Consider the following 27,058-nt stretch of genomic DNA (forward strand, 5'->3'; position numbering starts at 1 on the left):
TGGGGTCCCATGACTCATTCTACCAGCTACAGAATGACTCTTGGATCTTTGCATAATTACAGTCAGTACACCCAGGGATGTTGACAGCCTTGTTGGGGGTAGAGTGGCGAAGAAGGGATCCTGTTGTGCCAAGGCTGTGACATCAAATTCTCCTGAAATCAACTCAGCTCTGTTTCCTGCATACCTAGCAGACTGACCAGATTGTGAACCCAAACATTTTTTTATGCATGGGGCCAACTGTGTGTCTGTTTGGTGGTCTTGGGACCTTAAACCTGGAACCTTGGTTCCACACTGTTAGGAAAAAAGACTGTGGTTTCCTCTTTTTGTATTAGGAGGAAGAGGCAGCACAGTTTCTACCTTAAAATTCTGCATGCAAAAAAACATTTTTATTTCCTTATTGTCCCAGGGGAAAAAAGAGAGAAGAAAAAAAAAAAAAATGACACCCCCTCCCACCCTCTACCTCCGGTTTTGCTAAAGATCCTGACCTTAGTGAGGCTAGGTCAGATTACAGAGCACTTTACATTTCTGGGATGCTTTTTATTGCTCTTTGTTAGTTGACCACAAACCATGCCCCCTCAGGAGTTGGTGCTGAGGTCTTCAGTGCTCATGGGTAGTATGTATCAGGGGCTGATGGGATGGGATGGGAGTCAGTCAGACAAACTCAGATTCTGTTTCTGTGACTTGTCTGTCACTGGACATTCTCATCTGTGAAATGGAGATAGTGAGGAGCTTTTCATATACAGAAGTTATGAGGATTCAATTCGCAGGGGTCCATACAATGCCAACATGGTACCTGGCATGTAGAAAGTAATGTGTCTCACTGTAAATTACCTGGGCCACAGGGCTGCCCCATTGACTCCCAGTCTTTGGAAGCAACATGGTAGTACTTCGAATTGCTCCAAATAGACACTTGAGCTGTCACAGTGGACCACAATCCCCTCTTCCATCTTCAGCTGCTAACATCTGTTCATTCTAAATACTTTGATTACAGAGAAAAGAGATTTTGTCTTACTCTGAGAACTCTTTGGACTCTATCTTATAAGGACACTAACTTTATTGCTGTGTCTCATCCTCATGACCTAGTCGCCTCTCAGAGTCCACACCTCCAAATGCTATCACACTGGATGTTAGGATTCAGCTCATGGATTTGGGAAGGACACAAATGTTCAAACCATAACAGAAGTACAGCAGAGCTGGTCCCCACAACCTTGTAGTTTACCCTGGTCTAGCCCATACTGGTTTTGACTTTAACTACCCAGAAGGTAATTCTTTCTACTCTTAGCTTGTCAATCTGTGTCAAACGTGATTGTTAAAATAAGTTTCTAAAAAGACATTTTCTTCTTGAAGAATTCCAATACCAAGCTGGGTGTGGTGGCACATTCCTGTAATCCTAGCACTTGGGTGGAAGATCAGGAGCTCAAGGCCAGCCTGGGCCACTTAGTGAGTTTGAAGCCATCCTGGGCTACATGAGACCGAGTTTCAAAAAACAAAAGTGGGGAGGAGAGCTGGCCGAAGAGATGCTTGATTTTCATTTTTATTCTTTTTGACGAGGACTCACTTTGTAGCACTGACTGTTTTAGAACTTGCTATGTAGAGCAAGCTGGCTATAAACTTTCAGAGATCCGCCTGTCTCTACATCCCTGAGATTAAGATACACTCAGTGTCTTCAGATTGCTTTAATTTAGGAGTGCTGTATAATAGTTGTGCCCTTGTTTTTGCTAGTTATCTTCGGGCAGGATGTGCTGGGCCAGGGCCTACTCTGCTGTAGTTCTGTTGTGGTGTGAATGTTTGTGTCCTAAAAATCCTTGGGTTGGAAACTAATACCTAGTATGATAGTATTTGGAGGTATGGCCTTTGAGAGGTGACTTGGTCATGAGGGTGGAGCCCTTCTGAATGAAGTAACCTCATTTTATTAGTGTTCTATAAAAGAGATTCTAAAGACTTACCTGCCCCCTTCTGCCCTGTGAGGACACAGTGGGAAGGCACCATCCCTGAACCAGGGAGTGAGTCTTCACCAGACATCAAACCTGCTGGCACTTTGGTCTTAGACTTCCCAGCCTCCAAAACTGTGAGAAATCGATGTTTTTTGTTACTAAGCCCTCTAGACTGGGCTGTTTTATTACAGTGGCCTGACTAGGCAGGCCCCAAGGAAGCCCAGCCCTTCCTAACTCCTGCTGGCTGAGGTGTCTCAGGAATTGGCAGGTAGGGTTTCTTTTCCTCTCACCCACTGATAATGGGATAATGCTTAAGCAAAGATTCCTCACACTGGAGATGCAAACAAGGGCCATGTGATATGTAGGCAGGTGTTCACTCCTCCTCAATCAAGTCGGCTCCGAACCAAGTTCTGTTGTTCTGGAACCTGGACTTTCATTGTGACTATATGTTCCCTAGAAAAGGAATCAGGTTGTATTAATATACTGAATGTTCTTGGAGGTAGAACTTGTCTCTTTAATGTTTATTTATCTTTAATATATGTTATGGGGTTGTGTGGGTGAGAGAGAATATTTAAGCTCAGAGAATATTCTAAATTTTTTTTGTTTTTGTCTTGTGTTTTGAAATAGGGTTTCTTTGTGTAGCCCTGGCTGTCCTGGAACTTGATCTGTAGGCTAGGCTGGCTTTAGACTCACAGAGACCCAGCTGCCTCTGCCTGTTGAGTGCTGGGATTAAAGGGGTGTGTCACCATCACCCTGCTTGAAATTTTATTATTGAGTTAAAATAGAAATATCTGGATTCTGATTCTGGTACTACAGTATGGTCATATATGAGAATTTATATGGCAGAGATCAGCAAGACTGCTCCCTCTTCATCTTGGCAAACAGTTACATTCCTCAGATTCCTTTGCAGGTATATATTGCCTTGGATTTAAACTTTGGCTAACAGAATGTGGATGGAAATGATGTATATAACTTCTGAGGTAGACCTTAGACACTTCCTGTGTTCTTTTTACCTCACTAGTCTCATTGCTAATAGGGAGGGAGGGAGGGAAGGAAGAGAGGGAGGGAGGGAGGGAGGGAGGGAGGGAGGGAGGGAGGAGGGAGGGAGAGAGAGAGAGAGAGAGAGAGAGAGAGAGAGAGAGAGAGGAGCATTGAGACTTGAGGTTATGTAAGGAAGGACTTTTGGGAAATGGCTCAGGGTATCACAGAGGCTAAGAAATTCTGTGATCCAAGGTCTGTAAGCAATTAGAAAAGCCATTGGAATAGTTTAGTCAGAGCCCAAAGGCCAGAGAACCATGGTAGATTTGACAAAGTCCAAAGGCCCAAGAACCAGGAGCTTCAATGGCCAGTGCAGGAAAAGATTGATATCCCAGCTTAGGAGAGAGAGAATGTAAGAGAGTAATTCATCATTTTATTTGCCTTGAACAGATTGGGTGATGCCCACCCACACTGCTGAGTGAAATGCTAATCTCTTCCAAAACCTCCTTCAGAGACACACCTAGAAAGAATGTTTCACCAGCTATCTGGGCCACTAGCCCAATCCACTCAGCACATACAATTAACCAGTAGAGCTTTGTGCCCATAAAGGGGACTCATACACACTCTTGCTATTATTTATCACCTATTTCTTCATTTTCCTTTTAAAGATACTCATTGACTTCCATCTCTGTTAGAAGAAGAATGAACTCTTATCCTTCCCCTATCACCATTCTCCACATATATGAATATATTAACATAACTATATTAATAGTCACTGCATAACATAACTATGTAAACAATCTCACCTATGGCAACCATTGAGGGCTATAGTTTTGGCTTTTCTAAAATGTCATCAAGTTGAAATCAGATAGTATAATGCATTTTCAGATGATTTGTTTGATTTAAGAATGTGCTTTTACAGTTCCTCTGTGTCTCCCTCCCACCCATCCCATCTTTATAGATCACTTCTTTTTAGTGCTAAATAATATTTCATTGTCTGCATGTATCACAGTTTGCTTTCTGTCTTTTGAATTTGCTTCATTCACTTGTGTCTATTACTAATACGGCTCCGTTTAGGAGTTGGGAATTGTAAAACATCTTAAAATATATTAAGTAATCAATAAACTCCCCCAGCACTTACCTCTCCTGTAATCTGAGTTGGTTGCTCACTGGATTGTTATCAGATGGCTTTCCTTCTTTTCATCTAGGCAGGTCCTTAGGCCTTGTTCTGAGTTGGAGCTTTTGTGTTGTTGGATCTCATGTCTTTTTCTTGCTTGGTTTATTCCCTCATTTTAAGGGAGTACCTCCCCCAGTCACTTCCTCAGAAAGTGTCCATGGGTGATGACTTGGCATGTCTGCAGATTTATTTATTCTATCTTCATAGATTCCTGAGTGGTTTGGATTATGTTGTTTCTTCTATCTCTGTTCTAATTTTTATGAGATTTCAGCCCAAAAGCCCCTGACTAATATCCTGCCATCAATCCCTTGTGCAAATTGCTTTGTGTTGGCCTTATTTCACTAGCTGAGCACTGGAGGGTGGTTACATTCACTTACTAGTATTTCTCTCCTCGCTTTTGGACTGAGTAAGTACAGAATAATTATCCCAGAGATGATTTCTGGCAAATAAGATCGTCAATAGTTGGAAAGGTATGTTTCAGTGAAGACTGTTTATAAACATACCTCTTGCTGCCAAGATCTTCAAGTCTAATTAATTAGCATCATCCCAGGCCCGCCTTTCCACTTACATCACTCTCTCCCACACGTTCACACACACACACCGCCACTCAAGTATACACACTCACGTGAGTGCACCTGCCTCTTTCTGTTTCCGATTTCTCTCAGGCTGCATGAGGAAGCTCATGTACTTGGTTGACTTGCTTTCTAACTATTTCATCTTCTCACTCCATCAAAAACTATTTTCTGCATCTCCAGTTTCATCAGGATGTGCCTGGCTGAGACTGTCAAAACCACTGAGCAGAAGTATTTAATCCAGAATTGGCTCAGATTAAACCGGTGAGGATCAGCTGAGGAAGCAGCCTTGAATTTCTTCCTAATTATTTATTGGAATGGAAGTCTTTGTGTTATGGGATGTATTCACAGTCCTCCCATCCTCCAAGTCAGTGGCTTCTCACTGACTCAAACAGAGCTCTCTGCATTCAAGAAAGACATGAGAAAAGGGAGCAAGGATGCCTGGCCATGAGCAGGAACACTGCCTGTGACAAAGGATGTTTTAGTGGCTTATTGGATGGACATATTTGTGTAACTCCATTAATGTTACACCATAAAGTAAGGCTTGGCAGGTGGGGCTGTGAATGGACCCTGAGGAGTTTGGGTTGCCCAGCTGGGAGCAAAGTCAGACAGAACAAACATAAGAAAGTCTCTTCATCCTTCTGAACCTCAGAGCCCTAATCTGCAGATGAGGACCATGGCATCAGCCTCTCAGGGCTGCTGCAGGGATAAAGATAAATGTATGTGAAAGCATACATATCAGTAAGGAGCTGGACAGATATTACTCATCACTAGTGACATTAGAAAGAATAAAAATGATGCCACTTCATTTTATTCCAGATCTCTTCCCCTGCCCCATGATGGTGCTGCATTGGTCATGTTAGACAAACTCCATACCACAGAACTACATTCTTAGTCTTCTTTTATATGAGGAATGACTTGTTTAAATAATTTTATAAATGTAAAAATTATGACAGGAAAGATTTGTCAAACACTTAGTGATGGGGGTGGGCTTTTGTGAGTCTGGGATGTGAATATTTGTGACTGTTAGCTCAGCATGGCACTATGTTGGTTCATGAGTTCAAACCCATGTTGAGAAATGGCATCCCCATAGTCACAGTGGGTGAATGTTTAAAAACAGTAATAGGTGAGAGAGTGGCAGGAATTGGGGGTGGGGTGGGGAGGAGCACAGGCTGCCTCGCATCTGTGAGCTATAGTTGAAATGGTGTCTCAGCTCCCTGGAAGAACCAGAATGGAACTGCTAAAGTAGGTGGGACTTATTCCCTCCATCTCACCCCCTTTCTGCTCGCCATCCACAGGGGCTTAGCATCTGAATTCTGTGCAGATGGCTTTCTGGTGAGGAAGACTATAAAGCATTGCAGACCTACAGCTGATGTGGGGAGCAGGGGTATCCACAGACCCACAAGGAGAAAGGATAAAAAAAAAAAAAAAGCTTCTGTGATGACTGGCCAACTTCAGGTGCCAGTGTGGCTAGGCTCTTGTCTTCAGTAATAGGTATTTTGTAGGTGGGTTTAACAGTAATTAGTTGGTTTGGAAAAGAGAATGCCCTCTAACCCTCACCCGTGTCTAGCCTGCCAGCCTCCCCTGTACAATGCAGAGGAGTTAGTCCATCATGGCCAGTGCCTTAAAATAAACATCTACCTACATCTCTCCTGGTAGCACTGTCCTGGAGTGCCTTCATTAATACTGATGCCCTCAGCCCAGACATTCCGTTTTTCTTTGACTGTGTTTTAATCTGACACACAGTAGTTCTGGGTTTGAATTTCTCTTTTCACTGGGAAAATTGGGCTCCATTACTGGAATGATAAACTCTGTAGGTGAACTCCAAATTATATTCTAACTTCTGTCTTTTGGAAACCTACTTAGCTTGATGAGATTGGAGTACTCTTTTAAAAATGGCCTTTATCTAGTGTGCATGCCATGGAGCCATGTGCAGGTGTTTTGTCAGGGTCTCTATCACTGTGACAGAACAGTGACCAAAAGTGACCTGAAGAAAGGACTTTCTTGGCTTCTGATTTGGCTTCCATGCCACAGTCCATCATCAGAAGGTGTCAGCACAGGAACTTGAGGCGGGAACCTGGAGGCAGGGACTGATTGCAGAAGCCATGCAGGAATGCTGCTTGCTGGCTTGCTCCTCAATGCTTGCTTATCCTGCTTTCTTATACAATTCAGGATCACTTGCCTAGGGTTGATACTACCCTTAGTGAGCTGGGTCCTTCCATATCAATCACTAGTCCTGTAAATGCTCCATAGACTCCCAAATGACTCTAGCTTGTGTCAAGTTGATAGAAAACTAACCAACATAGGAGGTCAGAGTACAACTTGCAGGCATCTACAAGCAGTGTCTCCCACCACGTGGTTCCAGGGGTCTAACTCAGGTCTTTTACTACATTGTCATCTCATGATTCGTGTGTGTGTGTGTGTGTGTGTGTGTGTGTGTGTGTGTGTGTGTGTGTGTATGTGGTGGTGCACAGTTGGAATCACAAGCAGCCTGAATTGCATAGACACTATCTGAAGAAGAAGAATCTGAAGCCATTGTAGGAGTAAGAAGGATCAGGAGTTGAAAGTCATCCTCAATACTTAGTGAGTTCAAGATCAGCTCGGGCTGCATGAGACCATGTCTCAAAAACAAAACAAAGCAAAGAACAAACCACCACCAACAACAACAATAAACAAAATTAAAACAGTTCTGCATTCTAATTCAGTATTTGTCTTGGTTTTCATAATTGTAAATTGTAGCTAGAGAGCTTCTTAATCATCCATAGCAGTCAATTCTCTAATTGTCTCTGCGTGAACACATACCCATCAGTAAGGAGTCTCAGTACACTCTTGAGCTTGAGGATTGACTCAGGGTGCAGAGGCAATGGGACTCAAGATGTATAGGCTTTGGGTTGCAAGGAACTTGTAAAAGTGGTAATTTTAGGTTCCAAGCTCACTGGGGAGTGACAAAACCTCCCCATTTAAGTAGCTATTTTTTATTTTGGAGACCTACCCTAGAATCATGTGTTCTAGTCTCTGCAGAGCTAATAATCACAAATGTCACAGACCTTATCTTTGGTTACATCAGGCAGACTAGCCAGGGCCTGAGGTTCCGTGAGAGTCATTGACCACAGACTTCAGTTCATAGTGGTTCCCCGCGGGGTGATGTGTGAGTCTCTTCAATTGTCCGTGACAGTATTCCATATACACATATCGATCCCCTCTAATCCCCAGCACTGATGCCCAGCCTTTCTGTCTGGCTTGGGTGGAGCCCCTGAGGGGTGGGAGAACTTGGTACCATCAGACATCCCTTAATGGCAGCCTTCCAGTGAGACTAGGCAGGTGGTCTTGCAGATGAAGTATATAGCCACAAACACAAAATATCCCTGGTCTCTGCCTTAGGACTCCATGCATGTCCATCATACCTGCTGCCAAAAGGAGCTGGCCAGGCCCTCCCCTCAGGAGCCCGACAGCCTTTGTCACTAATCAGCCTGAGGGCTACTCAGAATCACTGGCAGCAGGTACTTCCACCCCCTGCCAACCACACTGCCCTCTCTGCTCTCAGCCCCTGCCACCTGGGGAGGCCACACCAGGGCAGGACCATCAAGCCTGGCTTCTGCATCACATGTGAGGCTAACCACAAGCCACAATCCTGAAATATTTATAGTGATCCATGCAAGGCTCAGACTCACATCATCCCAACAGAAGCTCTGGACATCAGGGTGGTGTGTGGCTTGGGAGGGTCCATTCACTCTGCACTGGTGATGCCAGTTGAGCAAGAGGGCAGAGATCATAGCAAAATAGTCAAAATTTGGCTGTTGTCACAAGTACATGCTTTGGAAGAAACCAGCCTGAGCAAGTGGCATGGTTCTACTTCCCCTTAACTCAGAGATTTTGTTTCATATGTACATAGGAAAAAGTCAAAATGTCCCATCAACTAGCCCGTCAAACGAACATACTGTAGGTGCAGGTTTTCTGGGAAAGATCATGATAAAAGCCTAAGGTAGGCAAATTTCCCTGTGGCTGTGACAGCTGTCCCCGCAGAAGCGGCCCGCATTTGTCCCCTAAACTGTAGGCTCCACTAGCATGGGCCTCTCATCAAATTGGTTTTTCGTGCATGGGAATTATTGGTAAGTACTCTGAAATGGTGTCATTTGCTAGTTGCAAATTATTTGGGTGTATCTTGAAGCTCATTAAAAGGGAAATGTCCTTTTCTGTAAAGAGCAGCATTTTTACATTTTAAAAATCAGATGTTCTCAGTAGGGAGCAGGGTTTTATCTTTGTTGGTGCTGGCTTTGGCTAAGTACATCCCAGACTGAAACATCTCAATGAAAGAAGCACAAGCGAAGGCATGGGGGGGGGGGTTATGTTGGGAAGCGGGAGGGAGACACACACACGCACACATATATAAAATACACCAGGGTTCATCTGTGAATTCAGGATGCCTTTTTCCTGTTGCCATTCTGCTAGCTGTTCGTATTTCTCTGGGAATATTGCAAATACAGAGAGCTGCAGAGGTGCCAGGCGTGGTGTCCAAGAATTGGCTTTGTACATATGCTAAATTAGAGATTGGCTGGCAGAAGCAGTTCACAGATCCTAGATTGGCAGGGATTCCTCATGAAAGAAGACAGGGCGGGCCCAAGGGACTCACCCTGCAGCCGGCATGCTCCCTCCTGCATGCCAAAACCTGTTTTTAAAATAAAATTGGAACCTTATTAGGTATCCTTTCTGGCTCAGGTAGCAGGCTCCTATCCTGTTCCCAAGGAAGGGGTTCTGTGGACTACTCCTTCACAGGACCTGGTTTCAAGACTTTTTTCACCAGAGGATCCAGGTCACTCTGGTTACCTCTTTTAGTCAATAGGGCACCTTGGTGCCAAAGGAAGAAGGTGGGAATACTTTAGATGAAAACCTCTTTGTTTTTGTCTTCCCCCACAAAACAATCAAACTTCCGTGATGGTTCTGATACAAGCAGAATTAACTCAGCGAGGAAGCATATTAGACAGCCAGAGCAGAGAAGTCTATGCCAAAAGGATCCGCCATCTGGGTCCTTCTCTCTCTGCATCAACCAGAAAATGTCTCTCTCATTTATGAGTAGGTAGCTGATGGCTATACTCTTCCTAAGAGATAACACTTCATTTTCTAGACAGTGCTGAGTTTTAAGCAAAAACAAGTTTGTTTCTAAGGTTATTGTTGTGGATCTTGGGTACCTGGGAAGTGAGGAGACTTGGCTTTCCAGCCCAGGAGGTATTTTGGCTTCAAGTGATGAAGTCAAGCATTCATTCCAGTTATTTTCCCCTTCTTCTAAGGGTGTGGTGAAGGATCAGGAGCTGAACAAGGTGACCTCAGTCCCAGTCAATTCCTGAGTGTGACAGCTGATCAGAGCCGTTTTAGAGGTGCTATTTAATCGGTGCGCTCAAGCTCCATGAGTTCAGAGAGTCATGTACAGGGAACTCACACTCAGCCAACATCACTGTGCTGGCTAGTTTTATGTCAACTTGACACAAGATAAAGTACTTTGGGGAGATGGAAACTCAATTGAGAAAATGCCCCCACCAGACTGGCCCATGGGTAAACCTGTGGTACATTTTCTTGATTGATGATGAATGTGGGAGGAACCAGCTCACTGTGGGCAGAGCTGGTCCTGGGGTATATAAGAAAGCAGGCAGAGAAAGTTTCGGCTTTTGCTTCAGTACCTCCAGGTTCCTGCCCAGAAATCCTGCCACGGCTTCCCTCAGTGATGGACTTTCGAGCTATAAGGTGATTAAACCCTCTCCTCCCCAGGTTGCTTTTGGTCATGATGTTTTATCACAGCAATAGAAACTCTCAGATGGTCACCAAAACTATTCTTTGAGTTACCAATCTCCTTGGATGTCACCATGGAGTTATGCCAAGCATAAGGGGGTCAGGCTTTGTGTCTCTTTCTGTACCACTTATAGCATGGTGTGGAACAAGCTGAACTCCACTAGCCCGGTCATGTGTTCAGCATGGCCTCAAGTCTCTTGCTGATTTCCCTCATGACTGGCTCTATTGGGCATGGTGGTACATGATTATGATAACCCCGGAGCTTGGGAGATAGAGGCAGGAGGACCAGGGACTCAAGACCAGGAGCCTTTGGAGATAGTTCAGTTGCTGAACAAGCAGAAGGATGAGTTTGGATCCTTAGTACCTATATAAAAGCTAGCTGTGGAGGCATAGGTCTGTAATGCCAGAGCTGAGAGTTAGAGACTAGCCAGTCTAGCTAATTGGTGAGTTCAAGGTCATCTTTGGCTACAAAGGGAGTTTGAGGCCAAACTTAGCTACATCATGTTAGTTAGTATTCTGAACTGCCCCTTGGGGACCCGCCTAGCATCCTGACCTCATCTTATATAAAGTCTCCTTTAAGAAAAAACTTCTCCCCCTTAGCTCTCCCCCCCCCATCTCACCAGAGGTAGTACTCATCTCTCTCCTCTCCTCCCCTCTCCTCTCCTCTCCTCTCCTCCCCTCTCCTCCCCTCTCCTCCTCTCTCCTCCCCTCCCCTCCCCTCCCCTCCCCCCTGCTCTCCCTCCCCTCCCCTCCTCTCCTCTCCTCCCTCTCCCCTGCTCTCCCCTCCCCTCCTCTTCCCTCCCTCTCCTCCCTCTCCCCTCCCCCTCCCCTCCCCCTCCCCTCCCCTGCTCTCCCCTCCCCTCCTCTCCCCTCCCCTGCTCTCCCCTCCCCTCCCCTCCCCTCCTCTCCTCTCCTCTCCCCTCTCCTGCTCTCCCCTCCCCTCCCCTCTCCTTTTAATAACAAACTTTCCACATGGACATGTGTCTGCATATTGTGAGTAACTTTCCACTGCTCTGCACTGCAGCCCACCATGGCATCTACATGGCATGTCTCCCTCACCCACTGGGGCACCTTGGCCCAACTCACCAAGGTCTTTCTCTCACCATATTCATAACACATGAGACCTTGTCTCAAATAATAAGAACAATAAAATAAGATAAACAACTAGATAATAGTGAGCCTGTTTTCAATCCTAACACTATTTAGTTTTGTGATTCTGGTCTTAGCTGTCTAGAAACACATTCACTGAGTAATGAAGGGCTCGAGGACTTGAAGGAAGAGGCAGAGTTCTTGGTCAGTGGAATTGCTCCAAGCATGTAGCACACAGCCCTTTCCTCTTTTCCGGTTGCCTTTCTAGTACAGACAAGCAGCAAAGTGGGGCAGACTGGCTGCAGAAAGGATGGGAGTGACATGTGTCTCATGTCTACCAAGACATGTAGTATTGGAAGCAGCAAAGAACAAAAAACGTGAGTGTGGAAACATCTGAACAGTTAAGGTGTCAGAGGGCCAGGAATGCTGCAGAGTGGTCATGATGTATGAGTTTAGAGTTACTCCAAGTCACCTCTAAGGTCCATGAAACTGTGATAGCCCAAAGCTGTCTCCAGGGACACAGTGACATCCCTAGACATCTGCCAAATAACTCAAATAGTCCTGTAGATGAAATTCTAAACAGTCTTAGTAAATAAGAAACACAGAGCCAAATACATAGCTAAAGAGATCAGAGAGCCACGACTACCTTATCTTACCACCTCGCCGCCTTCGCTTCCCCAGAGAGAGCTGCTTCTTGACTAACTTTTGCTTTTATTGCTTTCCTGTTCTGCCTTCTCATTGGTTGTAAACCCAGCCGCATGACTTCCTCGTCACTGCCTGTCTATACAGACCTCCAGGTCTCTATGGTTGGTACTGGGATTAAAGGCTTTTGTCACCACACTTGGCTGTGTCCTTGACCACACAGATATTCTGCCTGCCATGTGATTGGATTAAGGGCATTGGCTACCACTGCTGAACTTCTGCTTAATGACTATTTGGCCTCTGATCTCCAGGCAACTTTATTTATTAACATACAAATAAAATATCACCACATAGTCCAGGTGCCATTATCTAAATAGAGGGAGGAAGGAGAGGGAGACAGGATCTCTCTGTTATGTATCTCTGGTTGTCCTGGAACAAAATATGCAAATTAGGTTGGCCTTGACATCACAGAGATCCACTTATCTCAGTCTCCTTAATTCTGGGATTGAAGGTGTGTACCCCCAGCCCAGCCCCAAGGGACGGGACTTTAATAGGAAGAACTCACCTCTAGTATCTTACCACCTCCTAACAGTACCCTTATAAGAAATGCAAGGAGGAGCCATCAGGTCTGAAGCCGGAAGGATGTGGATACAAGGTCTGCCATCCACCATAGAAACTGGAAAAGGTAAGAGGTTCTCTAGCTGGGACTGCAGGCCTGCTGGCATTTAGAGCTCAAACTTTCGGCCTGTGGAACCACGAGAGAGTAAATCTCTTTTCTTTAAAACTCTTAACAATGACCTCTCATTTGTTTGGGGTGGGGTGAGCTGGGGAGGTGTTCCTGTGCATCTGCGGAAGTTAGGGGATGACTGGCAGGAGTCAGAGCTGTCCTTCTGCCACGTGGGTCCCAGGGATTGAACTCAGGTCAGCATGCTTGGCAGCAGGCATCTTTACATGCTGATTTGTTATAGCTGCCATGGGAAACTAATACAAATGAGTGATGTGTCAGAAGATGGACAGCTCTGAGCTCTTTTTTCCTATTGTCATCATGGTTGGTCTTAGGAATAATAAAAACAAAACACACCTCTAAAATATTAATATTATCAAATGGGAATATGAGATTTATGGCTCTCTTTTGATGCTTTTTGTTTTGTTTCTTTTGTTTGTTACACTATCAGTGTAAAGTGCTTCGTTTTAACATTTCTTCAATAACATTACTTTGTTAATAACAAATGTTCAAAATTTTATTTTTTAAATTTTGTGTGTATGAGTGTTTTGTCTGAATATATGTATATGTACTGTGTGCATGCTTGATATCTCAGAGGCCAGAGGAGGGTATCTAATCTCCTGAAACTTACAGGTGGCTGTTAGGTACCAGTGGGTACTGGGAATTGAACCTGGGCGTTCTGGAAGAACAGCCAGTGCTCTTAACTGCTGAGTAATCCAGTCCCAAGATCTCCATTCTTAATCAACCTCATCCTTTCAAGTATTTCGGACTCATTGAGCAATGGTATTAATAAAATTCTGATGTCTTGTGACATATTTAGAATTTGCTGGCCTGTTCTCAGAGCTCCCAGTTCATGTTTGGAAAAGTGCCCTTCCAACATGCCCTTCATTTCAGTTTTAAGTGTTTTATCTTTATATGTGTGTGTGTGTGTGTGTGTGTGTGTGTGTGTGTGTGTGTGTGTGTGTACTCATGAATATGGGTGTGTAGCAGGAATCTTAAAAAGTCTTGTTAATAAAATCAAACCTGAGGCCAGTTATTGGGGTGAATGCTGGAAGATCAGAGAAGCAGAACAAGTCACAGCTACCTCACCTCGCCAATTCCTCAGCTGATCCTGTTTCCTCAGATTGGATGCCTCTCAGTCCTCATCCAGAATGAATCTCAGCTGAACTGTGCTGCTCAAAGCCTAAAAGCTTAACCAGCCAAATGCTTCTAGTTTCTGGTCTTCACGCCTTATATACCTTTCTGCTTTCTACCATCACTCCCTGGGATTAAAGGCATGAGTCACCATGCTTGGCTGTATCCTTGAACAGAGGGATCTCTGCCTCTGGAATGCTAGGATTAAAGGCGTGTGCTACCACTGCCTATCCTCTACGTTTAATATTATGGCTGTTCTGTTCTCTGACCCCAGATAAATTTATTAGGGTGCACAATATTTTGGGGAACAAAATATCACCACAGTGAGTGCCTGCAAAGGACAGAAGGCATCAAATCCCCTGGAACTGGAGTTCCAGGCAGTTGTGAGCCCCACGCATGGCTGCTGGAAACCAAACCTGGGTCCTCTGCAGGAGCAGCAGGTGCTCCTCACCGATGCTTCTCCAGCCGCATTTGGTTTTAGAGTGTGTGCACTGTTTATAGCTCACAGTTGAGGCTGAACAGCTTATTGCCACAGTGTTTATGACAACATTGGATCTATTTCTTTCCAAATGAGTGGTTTTTAAATAACAGCAAATCTTGTTCTTATCTTTCACAATCCAATTTTAGCATACAAACAACTTTCTTTGATGGTTGACTTCTATCAAGAAAACTGTGGAAATATTTGCTTCATAATTATCCTCTCCTGTCTGTCTGTCTACTTTGTCTTTGTTCTTTTCTCTGTGTGTATTTAGGTGTGAGTGCAGGAACATATTTCTACAGTGTGAGTGTGGAAGTTTGAAGACAACTTTCAGGAGTCATGTAGGTGGGGTTTTTCTTCAGGAGCGCCAGCTCTCCAATAACTGACATGGAGACTTTTTATTAATTATAAATACTCAGCTAATAGCTTAGACTTGTTACTAACTAGCTCTTAAAACTTAAATTAACCTGTATTTCTTATCTACACTCTACTATGTGTCGGCATCTTTTTTCAGCACAGCATATTCATCTCCTGCTTCCTCTGCGTCTGGCTGGTGATTCTGCCCTTCTTCTCAACACTCTCTCAGTTTGGCTCTTCTGCCTAGCTCTTGACTAGTTAGGCCTTTATTAAACCAATGAAAGCAATGCATGTTCACAGTGCACAAAGGATTATTCCATAGCATCACAGCAGAGCTGCTCTCACTTTCCACTTTGTGGAGGCAGTACTTCTCACTGTTTCTGCTGGTGTGTTGCCTGCTCCCAGCTAGATGTCCTGCATGCTTCTCAACAAATCTCTCTGCCTCTCCACTGTTATCTGTAATGTTTACTCTTGTTTTAAGTCTGGATCTCACTATGTAAACCCGTAGGCCCTGAACTCTTCTCCCTCCCAAGTTCTGGGATGAAAGGCATGTGCTGCCACTCCCAGCCAACATTTTTGTTTTATTTATTTATTTATTTTTATTTTTTGATACAGGGTCTCACTATGTAGCTCTGGCTATCCTGGAGACCAGGGTGGCTTCAGACTCACAGAATTCCACCTGCCTCTGCCTCCCAAGTGCTGATATTAAAGTCATGCACCACCATGCTTGATGCTTTTTTTTTTCTTTCCAATATGAGTTCCAGGAATTGTATGGACTTAGGTTTTCAGGATTGCTTACTCCAGCAACATTTATACCTGTTGATCTATTTCCCTGGCTCCAGTATTGTCCTTGATTTTTCCTAGTAAATCTACCTTTCTAGGGTACCCATCACTTATCTCTCCTTCCCTAAGTTTTTGTTTGGGGGAGAGGAGGGGGTCTCCTGAAATAAGGTCTTGCTATGTAACCCTGTCTGGCCTGGAACTCACAATATAGAACATCTTGGCCTTGAGCCTGCAGCAGATCATCCTGGCCCTGCCTCCTGAGTGCTGAGGTTACAGTCGTTAGCACCACATCTAGCCCAGGCTTCCATATCCTTGGATAATCTCCAATAAAAGAACTTACTTCACTTCCTCCCCTTATGTGTACTTGCTTCTTTTTCCTACTATCAGCTTGATTAAGCAAACATTTAAAAATGTGTATCAGTTGGTCATCAGATAGAAGAAATCAACATAATGGTGGATTATGTCAATAGATGTTGGGATGGATGAGATAGATAACTAGACAAGGACTCATTATGGATTTGGGCAAGTGTGTTTAGAATTCAGCAGAGTCTAGGAAATGACCTGGAAAGGAATATGATGGTCAGACAGGGCTCTAGAGTCTTGAGCTTACATTCTAAGTCATGTTTTGAATTTGTTTTGAACTAGACATTTGCCACTTGTCATAGCCAGAATTAGGACCTTGGATGTTGTGATAGCCATTAGTTTCTGGTAGTAATTTAATGAGAAAAAAAAAAAAAAAGTTAATAGTGGATCCAGATGAATGCCTGGGGAGACATACTTAATTTGGTGAGATGTAATTCTAAACTGTCTTATTAAATAAGAAACACAGAGCCAAATAAAGAGTTAAAAGTCCAGAGATCGAGCAGTAGCCAAGAGCTAAGACCACCTTATCTTACCACTCGCTGCCATCCTTCCCCTGAGAGAGAGACCTTCTTCCTGTGTCCTGTCTTTTTATTGCCTTTCTGTTCTGCCTTCTCATTGGTTGTAAACCCAACCGCATGACTTCCTCGTCACTGCCTGTCTATACAGACCTCCAGGTCTCTATTGTTTGTACTGAGATTAAAGGTTCGGTCACCGCTTGGCTGTGTCCTTGACCACACAGAGATTCTGCCTACCATGTGGTCAGATTAAAGGTGTGTGTCACCACAGCCAGACTTCTGCTAAATGGCTTGCTCTTAGCTCTGATCCCCCAGGCAACTTTATTAACATACAAATAAAATCACATTTCAGCACAAATAAAATATCACCATAATTTGGGTTATATCATATCAAATCTGTTAGTGAGAAAGGAGAAGGAGCAGGCTGTGGTGAGACAACTTTATTTTCAACATTTGGGAGATACAAGCAGGAGAATTAGGAGCTCAAGGCCAGGAGTCTGGGGAGACATCTCAGGCAGTAAAGTACTTGCTGAGTGTAGATCCACAGCACCTGTGTGAAAAGCCCAGCGTGGCAGCACACATCTGTAATCCCAGTGCCAGAGGAGAGAATAACAATGGAAATGGAAGGGAGCTGGGGTAGAGACAGGTAGGTCCCTGGAGATAGCTAGACAGCTAGCCTAGCTGTTTGGTGAGGTCCAAGTTCAGTCTCACAGTTCAGTCCATCATGGTGGGGATGTCAAGGCAGCAGGAGCTTGAGAGAGATGGTCACATCTCACTCACAACCAAGAAGCAGAAAGCAATGAATACTTGCTGTTGCTCAGCCCTCTTTCTCCATTTATACAGCCCAGGGTCCCAACCAAGATAGTCCTTCACAGACATGCCCAGAGGCCCATCTACAGATGATAGTATATGCCATCAAGTTGACATCTAATACTAACAGTTAAAGGAGACTTCATCCATTAAAACTCAAAGAAGAAGGGTGCCTGGTCCCACCCAACTATCGAAGAGTCCTTGAAGGGAGGAGTGAGGACTAAGAAATTATGATGTGAAAAATAGAGAAGTAGATGTAAAGAAGAAGAGACACAGAATAGCATCAGGAGGGTCAATAGCACAGTCACCTCGAGTTTATTCCTCATGGGCTTTTTATACACCAGCAAGGGGAGAGGCAAAAGACCTCCCCTCTCAAGTACAAAGTACAGACAAGTATAAACACTTTCTTAATTCTCAAAGCATCTAGTAGCCACAGCTTATGGCAAAATATCCTGTAATAGGCCTTGAAGTATAAGACACCTGGTAACTATGCCTTTGGCCAAAATATCCTATTTTGCAGCCTTGTGGGACAAAACAAGTTCCAACTCTCTGACCTTGAGTCAAGATGGAATAAGGCCACACACTATGGAGTCTCTGTGGGCCCCCATAGCAGGGAAGGACTATGCTTTTAGGCTTGGGTTTGATGCCAAGTGGACAGCCATGCAGAAGTATGATGAACAAAGGGACTGACTAATAAGTGGGAAGCTTAGCAAGACCTATCATTCCAGTTCTTCTGCTGTGTCTTTGAGGGTCAGGACGACCTTGTCCTCCAGTTCTAGGGAACTGATTCAGGAACAAAGGACAAAAATGATAGTTGCCTTCCTATTTCTTCCTCCCCCCCCCCCTTTAAACATTTTGTTTGCTGTGTGTGTATGCACAAGTGCATATGTACACGATCACTCAGACATCTGGTGTAGTCAGTTCTCTCTTGCCACGATGTGGGGTCCTGGAGATCAAATTAGGTCATCAGACTTGTCAGCATGTGCCTTTATCCACTAAGCCATCTCACCATTAAGTCTTTGCTTAAATGCCACCATGCCATATTTCTTTTCCATTTTTCTTTATTAAGAAATTTTTTACTCAGTCCACATGCTATCCATAGATCCCTACTCCTGCCTCCTCCCACCCCCCAGCCCTCTTTCCCAAGCCACCCCGCAGCCACAAGATGGTTGTTTGGCTCAAACTGTTTGGGGGTGCCCAGGCAGGGGGGATCGGGATCTGTTCCTGGTCTATGGGCAGGCTTCTGGAATCTGGTACCTGTGGTGTGATACCTTGCACAGCCTTGGTGCAGTAGGAAGGGGCTTGGACCTGCCTAGGCTCAGTGTACTGGGCTCTGCTGACTCCCCATGGGACACCATGCCATATTTGAGGGAAATTTATACTGAGCCCTACCCATGGGGCTCTATGAGTAGACTGGCCTCTTTTAGGGATGCATCTCAATTCTGAGAGAGCTCCCTGGCCTTTCCTTTGAGCTGTACATCACAGACACTAGAGCTACATGTTCAATTCCCACTGTGGTTGCTGTTCTGGAGTGAGAGTGTTGGGTTGTGCTAGGATGAGCCTAGACAACACCCCAACTGGGTGGGCACGAGAAGGTGGTTGTTCAAATTTGTACAACCTTGAAATATCAACTTTATTATACATGTTAAAGTAAGTGTGTGTGTATATATACATATATTATATAACAAATATTAAGTACTTATATCAAACTTTACCATTACCTGCATCAGATGCTGTTGTTATCCCCTGCCCCATTTTTGAGACTGAATCTCAAACTTACTATATAGCTGAGGATGACCTTGAACTTCTCTGATCCTCCTGTCTCCACTTCCAGAGTGCTACAGGCATACACCACTGTCTTAGGGTTTCTAGCGATGTGATGAAACACCTTAACCAAAGCATCTTGGGGAAGAAAGGATTTATTTGGCTTATACTTCCACTTCATCATGGAAGGAAGTCAGGACAAGAACTCAAACAGAACAGGAACATGGAGGCAGGAGCTGATGCAGAGGTCGTGGAGGGGTGCTGCTTACTGGTTTGCTCCTCTTAGCATGCTCAGCCTGATTTCTTATAGAACCCAGTGGACTGGGCCCTCCCACATCAGTCTCTAGTTAATAAAATGCCCTACATGCTTGCCTGCAGCCCAATCTTATGGAGACGTTTTCTCAATGGAGGCTTCTCCTTCTATGATGACTCCAGCTTGTGTCATGTTGACAAGAAACCACCATGCCTAGTTTTGTGTGATGGTGAGGATGGAACTCAGAGCTTGTTCATGTCAGCAGACACTCTATCAGTTGACCCACATCCCTGACCCCTAACCTCTCCTTGAAATGAAGAAACAGGCACAGTGAAGTGAAGAGATCATCCAGTTGTTTGTGCGGGCACAGTGGTGACTTGACACAATACTTGCAGGCTCCTTTGCTGGATTAGAGGAAGGTTGTGAAAGTTAGAGGTTCATGTCCATTCCTTTGGGGCTGGAGTGAGCAGTTAATTGGACCCAGTGTTTGTACCGCTAGGATATGTCCTCAGTAGTGGTCTGCACATGTGCTCTATGCTCTATGACTTAAGATATTTATATGGCTTCATTTATAATTCTTCAGGTGTCAGACCAAGTGACACACCCTCTAAGGAGCTGTCTGCCATCTTGTCTCTGTGCCCTTGGTCCCTCTGTGCCCTATGTCCCTCTGTGCCCTCGGTCCCTCTGTGCCCTCGGTCCCTCTGTGCCCTCGGTCCCTCTGTGCCCTCCGTGCCTCTGTGCCCTCGGTCCCTCTGTGCCTCGTCCCTCTGTGCCCTCGGTCCCTCTGTGCCTCTGTGCCCTCGGTCCCTCTGTGCCCTCCGTCCCTCTGTGCTCTCCGTCCCTCTGTGCCCTCGGTCCCTCTGTGCCCTCGGTCCCTCTGTGCCCTCCGTGCCTCTGTGCCCTCGGTCCCTCTGTGCCCTCCGTCCCTCTGTGCCCTCGGTCCCTCTGTGCCCTCGGTCCCTCTGTGCCCTCCGTCCCTCTGTGCCCTCCGTCCCTCTGTGCTCTCCGTCCCTCTGTGCCTTCGGTCCCTCTGTGCCCTCGGTCCCTCTGTGCCCTCCGTGCCTCTGTGCCCTCCGTCCCTCTGTGCCCTCCGTCCCTCTGTGCCCTCGGTCCCTCTGTGCCCTCCGTCCCTCTGTGCCCTCCGTCCCTCTGTGCCCTCCGTCCCTCTGTGCCCTCGGTCCCTCTGTGCCCTCCGTCCCTCTGTGCCCTCGGTCCCTCTGTGCCCTCCGTCCCTCTGTGCCCTCGGTCCCATCCTGGAATTTTTTCTGCTCACATCACTTTCCACCAGAGCTGTTCTTAGTTTGACTTTCTTGTTGATTAGCTGTTGTTCTGACTATGGGGAAGTTCCATGTAGGAGCTGTTCTCTCCATGACCTAAAACAGAGCCTAGTACAGAGTGTATTCAGGAAAGCTCTTGAATGAAGTGAACAAACAGATCGATAGCACAAACCAGGAAACAGTGAAATCCTCCTGGTAAAGGGGTTGTTATGGTTGGTTTGGGTATGGAATGTCCATGCAGGCTGGTGGTCTCCCGCTGGGAGCATTGTTTAGGGAGATCACAGCATCTTTAGTGCGTGATGCCTGGCTGACAGGTGTAAGGTTTTAAACTGTCCCTGTACCCTAAGTCTTGTCACTGCTTCCTGTCCAATAAGAAGCCCATTCCTGCTGCAAGTTCCTGCAGCTGAAGTTTTCTCCAGTCCTGTCTGGCCCACGGTCAGGACAAATCTCTCTCACCCACCAGTCCCACAGCTGCTCAGACCCAACCAAGTAAACACACAGAGACTTATATTATTTACAAACTGTATGGCCATGGCAGGCTTCTTGCTAACTGTTCTTATATCTTAAATCAACCCATTTCTATTAATCTATAAATTGCCATGTGGCTCGTGGCTTACTGGTATCTTTACATGTTGCTTGTCATGGCGTCGGCTGGCAGCATCTCCCGCCTCAGCCTTGCTGTTCCCACAATTCTCTTCTCTCCGTGTCCTGCCTGTACTTCCTGCCTGGCTACTGGCCAATCAGTGTTTTATATATTAACCAATCAGAGCAGCACATTTGACATACAGAGCATCCCACAGCACGTCCCTCCAGCCATCAGTCCTCCATACCAGCCTCCACGCCTTTTCTTCTGTGGTGTTAATAACCATTATCAACTTTTGGAATTCCCTGGGAGACACATCTCTAGGTGCATTATCAAGGGCATTTCCAGAGAGATTTAGCTAAAGAGAGAAGACCCACCTTCAGTATGGGTGATGGCATCCCATGGGCTGGAGTCCCAGACAGAGTTTAAAAAAGATGAGGCCAGTTGAATGTTGGCATTCCCCATTCTCTGCACTCTGATCTGCCTAGGTGTGAGCTAGCAACCCTGTGCTCCTTCCCTCCTGTGTACCCCAACATAACGATTGTACTTTCAAAAGGGCTCAGTGAGTAGAGGCAATGGCTACCAAGCCTGATGGCCTGAGTTCAGTTCCTAGAACCTCTGTTTTTGAGGTGGCTGTGGGTAACCAAATATGTACTGAATCTTCTCTAGGACCGTTATGAAGACATTAAGAACAGCTTCTAGTCAGCCCCGTGACCCTACAAGGAGATAGCTCTCCACAGTGTGCCATGCTCCTGGGATGGGAGAGTCTGCAGGTTAGAGATAGAATATGCATTTTTAAAATTATGACTACTTATTTATTGTCTGTCTTTATAACCCAGACTGGCTTTGAACTCATGATATTCTTCTTGCCTTAGCTACCCAAGTATCTGACCTTTTAACTTGTCTAAGGATTGAACTCTATCATAAGTTAAAAAGCATCTCAAGATTTATTCCAGAGCCATTGGCATGGGGACTCCATTGTTCTAGTTATTACCTGTTTATCACCAAGGGTAGAGTCACTGTAACTGGGAACTTTGGGCTACCAGCCTGGTCTTTTCTAAGACTCACTAATCTCACTCCCTTCAGGGAACAGGCTGTTCTCATCTCCGAGCTTTACACATCTAGCTGTGAAGTCTGGCTTCTCTCCACAGCATCTTCCTCCAGCAGCCTGGCCATTGCTGGGTGAGCCAACACCTAAATATCAAAACAGAGTTACTGTCCACTTCACAGGTCACTCCCCATCAAGGTTTCACGCAGAGTCCAGCTAGGTGTATATTGAAGGCCGGACTCAGAGTTTGCAATTTTCCTTATGATTATTCCATCTTTTGCATATTAATATAAAGCTTTGGATTTCCTGCCCTACTTACAGTTAGAGAAAACAATGATGTGATGTGGCAGGGGCTGGTGGGGAGCTCTGATGTTGTTAAAACTTTATTGTTCTTGAGGCCAGGTGTGTGTGGCCAGATGGGATGACTTTCCCCTGTCCTACATGTCCAGAGGCCTCTCGGGCTGAAGTGCCAGCCCGAGAGGCCTCCATCTTCATCTCACAGGAAGAAAGGACACCATTTTATTGTGACACAGGCCATCCAGCGTCCACACAATCTGTTCTGCTAAATCGCACCTGGGGCTGTTGCGAGAAGGATCTGGCAAGGTTTCTGGCTGCTGGGGCCGAGGTCCTGGTCTCAGGAGCCAAATCATGGCAGTGGTGCCGGGCTCTGAGTTCGCCACTCGGGAAATTAACCTACTTGTTCTCACGTTAAACGCTTTATGAGAATTTGTGGGGCGCAGAAAGTGGAAAGAAAACCTAAGTGGTCGTGCAGTACGCCTGCCCGGCTGGCACCAGTGAGGGAGTGGTAAAGCTGCCGAGAAGCGGATGAGAAGGGCTGGCGCTGGAAAAGTGGAAAATCAACTGTACTGCCAGCCCGCCATTGTTTTGTTAGCATTGCCGGGGTGGGGGAGGTGGTGCACTTATTGGCAGGCTAGGAAGTGAAGCCACCGCCTGTGGGGGTGGTCCCAGAGGACAGCCCTCTGTGGTGACCAGACCGCAGTTATCAAAGCCTTCTCCTTTAAGAAAAAATCATGAAGCAGAGCTGGTTCAGTGGGCACAGGTGCTTACCACCAAGCCTGATGACCTGAGTTGGATCCCTAGAACCACAGGAGAGAACCAGCTCCTGAAAGCTGTCCTCTTACCTCCTCCACATGCAGGCTGTGGCACACTCGATCTCCCCCACTCCCATATACAACAAAATAGAAAAATGTAAAGTTTTTAAAAATAAATTAAGTAATTTTGGAGAGCTGGGGATGTAGTCCTGTTGGTACCCTGCATGCCCCAGCGTGTGTGGACTGGATCCCCAGCGTTGCCTAAAACGGGACCAGTTCTCTCAATGCTCCTGAAGTGGAGGGAGGTGGAGGGTCAGGAGTCGTCCTTTGTTGTATAACCCCACATGGTGAATTGGGAGACCAGCCTGGAAATACTTGTCTTCAAAAAAATAAAAATCAAACAAACAAACAAACAAAAAACGGGATGTAGTGGCACACACCTTGAATCCCAGAGGCAGGCAGATCTCTTGAGTTTGAGGCCAGCCTGGTCAACAAAGGAGTTTCCGGATAGCCAGGGCTACAGAGAAACTCTGTCTCAAAAACAAAAACAGACAAAAAAGGATGCACACACATTACTGTCACCCATCCTTAATTTTTTCATCTTTTTCATTGTTGACTTTAAAAATATGAATGAGATGGAAAAGTACAACTCTTTAAAATACCTATCAATTTGTTCTGGAAAAGTGTAACCCTTTAAAATATTTGGGTTAGTGAGCTAGCAGATAAGTTGGATTGCTGTCCAGCCTGATGATCTGAGTTTGACCTCAGAATCTGTATTATGTAGAGTACCACATCCCTCAGGTTGTCCCCTGACCCCCATATGTGTGCCACGGCACACACACTTGCTCACACACAGACAAGTATGCATATTAAATAATGTAAAAACATTTAAATGCCTATAAATTTGCCACATACAAGGAACAGAGTCAGCTAGGTAGAGTGGCATATGCTTGCAATCCCAATTTTCCAGAGCCGTGACAAAAGACCACAGTTTCCAATCTGGTCTACAGAGTGAATTCCAGCCCATCCAAGGCTCTCCAGCAAGACCACGTCTCAAAAAAAAAACCCCAACCTAGGGATGTAGCACAGTCAATTGAGTGAGTGCAGAAAGTACTGAGCCTGTTAAGCCTAGCACTTCGGAGGTGGAAGCGAGAGATGAGGAATTGAAAATCACCCCCCCATTACATAGGAAGTTTGAGACCAGTCTGGATACATGAGACCCTGAGACAATCTCTTGTCTGGAAGGGTTTGTTTGTTTGTTTGTATTAATTTCTTTTTAACTTTAAGGCCTTGTCAATGTGAGAAGTAGTTCAGGAGAGCCACGGTCCATTTTGATGCACTGCTAGAAATAGTTTGTCTCTGCTGATGCACACTTTATTGCATTGCCAAGTTTTCCTACTTCCTGGCTGCCAGGAAGACAAATGAATGCACTAATAGATTTGAATCATCTTCGCTTGGTATTCTGCTGCGGGAAGAGAGGGAGTCGAGAGCAAATCACCAAAATGAGGCTCTGCCTGGTTTACTTCTTGGCAAGGTTGCTTGTGTCATGCTGCAGGGCATTTTTCCATCTTCCAGTGTGTTGCTATGATTTCCTACTGATGGACTCCAGACACCTTAGGTGTTGCTGAATTAGCTGGCATGGAGACAGGAATTTCTGACCTCAGTGTCACTGTTTGTTCCTGGGAGAGATGTGGCCCAACATGCCTCCAAGCCTTGGGGATGAGTAGAGAATCATGTCTTGCTATGTAGAAGTAAGCTAGACTTTAATTAAAAAAAAAATTGTTCTTGGGTTAGCAACATGGCTTAGTAGGTAAAGGCACTTGCAGGAACCTGGTGACCTCAGTTCAACCCCCAGAACTACTTAGAGGTGGAAGGGGAAAAACAGCTCCAGTGTGCATGCTGTGGCATGTGTGCCGCCCCATCATGCACACACACACACAATCATAATAAATAGACTTTAAAATTTAGTTTGTTGGTTGATTTTTCTGTGAGGACCAGGCTGGCCTCGAACTGGGTGGTGGTGGTGCACATCTTTAATACCAGCACTCAGCAGGCAGAGGCAGGTGGATCTCTATAAGTTCAAATCCAGGTTGGTCTACAGAATGAGTTCCAGGACAGCCAGAGGTACACAGAGAAACCCTAAAACAAACAAACAAACAAACAAACAAAAAGCCAGAACCTCATGTAACTCAAGTTGGCAGGAAACTTGCTGCATAGCTGAGGATGACCTTGAACTTCTGATCTTCCCTGTCTACCTCCTGACAGCTAGGATTACCCGTGAGCCCCACCATACACAGTTTGTGAAGGTTGGAATCAAATCCAGGTCCTCAAGCATGCTAGGCAAATATTCCATCAAATGGTGCCCAGCCCAGATAACTGGTTCTTGATGTTCACATGAAGAGGAAACTTTTAATCCTTCCCCCACAGTGTAGCACGAGGAGGTCACCTGACAGAACATGTTGCCAGCATCACTTACAACTGCTCAGGCAGGGCACAGGTGATGCGCCTGTTATCTCCAGCATGTTTGGACCCTTGGTAAACCTGCCTCATTAAATTATGAACCGATCACTCTTGATTTACCATTAAAAAGAACGAAAGCACCGGGATCCTGCCCTGAACGGTGATCTGCGGCACCTGCGGCACACGGTGCGTTCTCCTTCTCGTAATGAAGAAAGGTAGGTGCGGACTCCTTTGATGACACTGTTCCCTTTTGCTTGTTTACTTTGATTCTTCCACGCAGACTGTGACTCAGCAGGAGGGCTTTTAAACCAAAACAGTTAATTACCTCCTCTAACCCAGAGAAGTCGTGAAATATAAATACCAAGCGAGGGAGAGGGCAGTTGAACCCAGCTGTACTTTGTACCAGTTGGGGAAAAGAGACACCTTCTCAGTCCTCCAAGGGCAGCAGGGTAGAGAGAGACCAATTAGCAGGTGTGCTCAGGAAGGTGGCTAGCCACCCACACTGCTGCGTCAGTGGGCTGGACTGGAGTCTCCAAAACAGAAGGTAAGTGGGAGTGAGTCGCTCTAGGCCTAGAGGCCTTCCCAAAGGAAGATGATTCAATGTGGATGGGACTGAGCAGGGCCCTGACCAAGGACAGATGCTCCCCAAATGCAGTCCTGGGCACAGGGCACCTGGTCCAGAGGGACCTTAGGGTCCACCTGTGAATCAGATCCTGTCAGCTCTTGAGCCTTCTTTCCAGTGGAGTATCCCTAACTCTCTCATGGCTAAGACACTGCTCTGGAAGACTCTCTGTCCAGCCACCTGGCATTAAGCAGGGCTCTCCTCCCCTGACTTCCTTCATATTTATGGGCCATCTATTTGGTGTGTGTGTGTGTGTGTGTGTGTGTGTGTGTGTGTGTGTGTGTGTGTGTGTTTGTGTGTGTGAGAGAGACCGTGGGCACCAGCCACAGCACCCACATGGAAGTCAGAGCGCAGCTTTCAGGAGTCAGTTTTCTCCTTCCCCTGTGGATTCTAGGAATTGAACTTAAGATAATCAGGCTTGTAAGTGGCAAATGCCTGTATTCTTGAAGCTATCCCATCTGTCCATTTGGGCTCCTTCCTGGGGGTAGGGGTGTTCCTTCTGCTGCTGCTGCTGCTATTGAAATTCTTGGTTTTCAGAGGCTCCAAGCTCTTTCTCAGCTTCCCTTGCCCCTCTTGGGCTCTGTGGGAAGGGCCACCCCTGCCTGCCTGGGGGTCGCAGGTTTTGTTCCCCTGACTAAATTGTACTTCACTTCTAATCCTAT

At 45.7% G+C, this 27,058-nt stretch overlaps 1 protein-coding gene across 6 annotated transcripts in view; it reads left to right on the plus strand.

Annotated features, from left to right (window-relative positions):
* The window catches only part of Clybl (citramalyl-CoA lyase), a 242,305-nt gene that overhangs the window by 175,098 nt on the left and 40,149 nt on the right, over window positions 1–27,058 (plus strand). The window lies entirely within an intron of this gene.

The sequence above is a fragment of the Onychomys torridus genome, chromosome 9 (genome assembly GCF_903995425.1).
Source record: "Onychomys torridus chromosome 9, mOncTor1.1, whole genome shotgun sequence".
NCBI classification, from domain to species: Eukaryota; Metazoa; Chordata; class Mammalia; order Rodentia; family Cricetidae; genus Onychomys; species Onychomys torridus.